We start from the raw sequence: 4,830 nt of genomic DNA on the forward strand, positions 1-4,830 counted from the left end.
GCACTGAACCCCATCCTTCTTTACATATACCATCAAGTCATGGCAGGAAAGTTGGGGGAACCCCAACCTTGGGGCAGAGCCATACTCATCACGCTGACTCGTGGCGTGACAAGAAGTTATTGTTTGAGCTGGGGTCCTGCATACTGATCATGGATCCTGGGATCTTGGTCATATCAGGATTTTGGTTTGCAGCTAAAAGGGTTGGTAAGTTTGGCCAATCCTCCTATATAGTCTTTCAGGCTTCCTAGACTTTAAGTAACCCCTAGAATTCCAGCTTTCTCCTGATGGCAGAGTGACCGCTAGAACTCAGCAACTTATGTCAAGTGATTAAATAAATCTCATAGTACATAACATGGACTACATTAATCTCCAAATGAGCTCCAGTGAATTTCACTGAGGATAAATTTGGCCAAGCATTCCATAATGTCACTGGGTTTTGCCAGGGCAGCCAAGCACAATTTGCATTAAATTACAGAAAAATGTAGAGGATGAATTGAAAAGATTTGGGATTTTATACTTGGAATGGTTAGTGTACATATGTATTTATTCCTGTCTTCTGGAAGGGAAAGACTATATAAAAAACGTAATTTATTAATGTGACTATGAGATCTAATGTTTATCTATATTTAAGAATGCATATCACATCATAGTTTTGCATTTGTATGAAAACAGTAATCAGTTTAATTTAAACAAAATCTAATGCTACTATAAAAATACTGATTAAACGTAAAACTATGATTAAACATAAAACTAAGGTGATTGTCAGTACCTGTACCAGTGCCCATGAGCCACAGTAAAATTAGGGGTAATATTTTCAAAACACTTTAGTGACTTGTGCCTGCACGCCTTCTCTGAAGTGTCTAATATATTTAAGATCCTAAGTCCATAGACATGTGAATGAGATATCCTCAGAAAACCCTAGTTACCCCAAGAAAAAAATAATGTTACAAAAAGGTGCAGCCCCTTGACTTCAAGTAAATCTGCACCAGTTTGGAAATCGGTTCTAATCAAGGACAATTCCTTCCTAGAACAGCTCTTCGTTTGTGTGCAGTTGCCCTCAGACTGCTACCTCCAGGTATGTGTGTCAAGGTTGCATATTCTTGGGCAACTCCATTAGTGTAGGCAACAAGACACGGGCCATAGCTGAAAGCCATTCCAAAGAAGGCCTTAGGTGCCTAGCTTCCAAAGTAAAATCCAAATCCCAGAGTTAGATGCCTCTGGGTGCATGTACACAAGCACAGCATGTTGGAGCAGACTCAATTAATTAAGTCTGCTAGAGAGTGGTAATCACTGTGCTCCAGCCAGTTTCCACATCTTGTGTATCAGCGTCCCCATGCTTTGAAATGGTGGCAGGCTTGCTTTAATTAAAGCTTATTTGAGGAGCTTTAGATAGTGCCCCCACTACCATTTTGAAACATGGGAACACTGATACATGAGATACTCTGGGCACTTTAATTAGATCGGCTCTCGGAGTTGTTCTAATTAAAGCCCCTCCCACCACGGGCATGTGTAAAAGTGTCCTATGATTCTTATCCAGTGGATGGGGGAAATCAGATGATTCAAAAATTGACATAGTAAGAGATAGCTAATAAAAAGCACTAAGTACATGAGTTTATCTGAAATTTCATCCTTCTATAATGCTCAGGTGCCTAAGTCAGGACTGCAATGAAAGTATTTCCATTTAATCAGGATCCAGATCCTAAAATGCACTTCTGAAACAAAATATTAATTGAAGGAACTCAGCAGGGCTCATCCTTTTCAAAATGACAGTGATGGTGGTGCTGCCCCTAGTTTATATAATAGTCCAATGAGGTGGTTTTGATCTTTTTAGACTCAAGTCACTCTGGACAGAGTCAAGGCACCTCTCAAAATATTCCAGCTCTTATTTTTCAAATATTTCTGAGTACTCTACAGGAAAAATAATAGAGCAATTTTGTTGCAAAGAACTCAAAAACATTCTGCCCTGTTGTAGTATTTTTAATGCTACAGATTACTATTTGAAATCTCTGGGTTTATCTTGTGAATCATGTTTTCACACCTAATAGCACTAACATTGCAGGGCACCACATGGCACCCTTGAAAAGCTTTAAGGCACCCTAGAAGCCCATGGCATGCTGGTTGGGAATCAGAAAGAATTCAGAACCACATACCTTATCTCTATGAAATGTTCTAATCAAAGGCTAATATTTGGGGGTGCACCTTTCATTCTTCCTGTTGAAGTTGGACCTCTATGCAAAAAAGGAATCCAAGATTTATGGAGCCAAAAAGAGAACAGACAAGAGGGAATATAACTTTGCAGCTCAGTGGCTGGGACACTCAGCTGGCAGAAGGGAGCTCTGGGTCCTGGTACAAGCTTCTTGGACTATTATGTGTTTTGCATTACATAGCCATTGGATAAAACACAGAAATGGTTCAGAAAGCAGGGCCCAGAAGCCAGGGCTCCCTTTGGGATACAAAGTCAGGCTTCTCTTGCTGGCTATCCTTTTGGCTCCATGAATCTTGAATCCCTTTAGGCATACTGGCACAGTTTCAACAGGAGTGGGAGGGCCCCCCATCCTGCAGACTAGTCTATAGCCTGGTGGTTTGAGCACTATTGTGAGAGACATGAGAATGAATCCCCTTGGGCTGAGAAGGGAATCAAATCCTGGTCTCCTATATCCTGGTGGGTACTCTAACCTAATGGTTCTTAACATTTTTTGTACCAGGACCCATTTGTAAACATTGGCCAGTCCCAACCCATTGTCCCTCATTTCTGACCTGATGCCCCCTCCCCCCAGGCTAGGAACAGACATTCAAAAAGACTGAGCCTGAATTAATTCAATTTTTGCAGGTTAGACTAACCTGGCTAAGTTAAATCACTTTGTAACTGCACAGACATCTCCTTTGGACTGAAAAAATGCTGGCACATGCCTGCAGTGGCTCAGGCTAGGAGCTGGGCACGGGGACACTAGAGCAGTCCTTCCCTTTCACAGGGCTGACCAGGGGGAACTCTACCAGCCTGCAAAGGAAAAGACATGGTTTCCCAAGTTTTTCTCCTTTAAAAGAGAATCTATTTTTTAAATTTGTTGATCCATTTTTTAAAGTTTGTTCACAACCCTTTCATATATTCTTGTGAATCATTCTTGGGTCCCAACCCCAAGAATGAAATATGAGTTGAAATATGCCACACTAACCAGTAGACTACTATATAACATTTGGGCAGTACCAATGAGCATGCCAAAACTGAAAAGGCCCCTCAGAGGACTTAAGTGTCACTCTACTTGGCTTCTGGATCCAAATGAGGTTTAGGTGAGAGTTGGGTATCCCACTGCTCAGCTGGGGATGGTTCTAGCCATGCCCACAAGGCAGAGCTTTTGGCATCTAAGACCTTTCATAAGGAAAGCATCTAATGAAATTAGGCAGCAGGTGAGCAGGGGTTTTTTGGACTACAATTTTGGACTTGGTCTCCCTGGCTAGGGACAGAAGTTACACATAAATTGGTTTAAACGATCAGAAACTGGTTTAAACCTATAACAGATCAGAAGTTTAGTGCACGTAAACCAGTTTCAAAAGGGCTAAGATAAACCTGGCTGAATGTAGTTTCAGACTTAACTGATTTAGGTCAAACTAGTTTATGAAACTTCTTCCCAGACCCCTTCCTGGGAGTTATAGTCCCCCAGCATCCCAGCATTCTTTGCAGCCCTGGGCTATGTTGTGCTGTCTGCTCCAGAAAGCAGGGCTGGCTCCACCCCTATGCTCCCTAGCCAGAGCAGTGAGGGCTGGCTCACTGGCCTTCCTCATTCAAACCCTAGCTGGGCTTTGGGGCTAGGGAAATGGGTTAAACTCACTTTCCCCCCTGAGTACAGAGCTGCCCTGCCCTACTGGCTTACTTAGTGCTGGATGTGACTGTAGACCACAAATCCCAGAGGCATCTGGAAGCAGGAAGAGGAAGTGATGAGCAACCCTACAGAGTCCTGCTGCTGTAATTGTGGACTGCAAATCCCAGAGACTGCTGGGACAGCAGTAAGAGGAAGTGAATACACAGCCCATGATGTATTTATAGTTCTTCAGAAAAAGAATTATTAATGCATCAACAGAAGCTGGGGAATGATTTGAAGAACCTGTGTTTGCACTTGCAGGACTGAAGTTTAACATTATCTCTCTCCTTTGACTGCTTCAGTGATTGGCATGACTTCATTGCAATGGGTGGTCAGTTCTTCCAGGAGCAGTGGAATGACATTTTCCCTTGCTACAAAACTGACAGCTGTTCTGAGTAAGCTGATTTGCAAATCTGTTCCTCTAAATTATACCTTACTTGCATAGTAAGGTCTCAAGTCCCTGAAAGAAGCAGCACAGTAGCAGCTGTCTAACAGGTGAGGAGTATTTAGTGAACTAAGGAAGGGTCAACTGCAGCCAAAGTCAGCAGGAGAAAGGGTTTCATTTTGGCCTTTCAGGGTGCGTCTGGATGAGCCCTCATGTGCCTGTTGTGGCATTTCAAAGCAGTTTGAGATGCCTCAAGAAGCAGGCTGGGAACAAAAAAATGTACCCTGCACTGCATATTTGCAATGTGGACTCTAAATTTGATACTGGGAAATCCTGGTATCAAAAAAACACCAAAAACCCAAAGGAAAAAAAAAGGTGCAGGGTGTGCTCCTGGAGCATGCCCTGAAGCTACTGGAGGTTGGGTCCTCCAAGGAGATGCTCTGGCACCCAGCCAAAGTGTCTCTATGTCTGCCCCCTTCCCCTGTTGCCCCAGTATGCTGCCACAAATAGGAGCTGGGTAAGGCTGCAGCATGACCCAGACCCAGGCACTGTCCCAGGTAAGTAGGGACATGGGGGGATTGTGGGGGG

At 43.3% G+C, this 4,830-nt stretch overlaps 1 long non-coding RNA gene across 1 annotated transcript in view; it reads left to right on the forward strand.

The window, feature by feature from the left end:
* LOC109313764 overlaps window positions 1-4,830 on the forward strand; it is a 16,890-nt gene that overhangs the window by 11,056 nt on the left and 1,004 nt on the right. The gene's annotated exons all lie outside the window — the stretch shown is intronic.

This window comes from Crocodylus porosus, unplaced genomic scaffold (genome assembly GCF_001723895.1).
Source record: "Crocodylus porosus isolate Cpor-Errol unplaced genomic scaffold, CroPor_comp1, whole genome shotgun sequence".
NCBI classification, from domain to species: Eukaryota; Metazoa; Chordata; order Crocodylia; family Crocodylidae; genus Crocodylus; species Crocodylus porosus.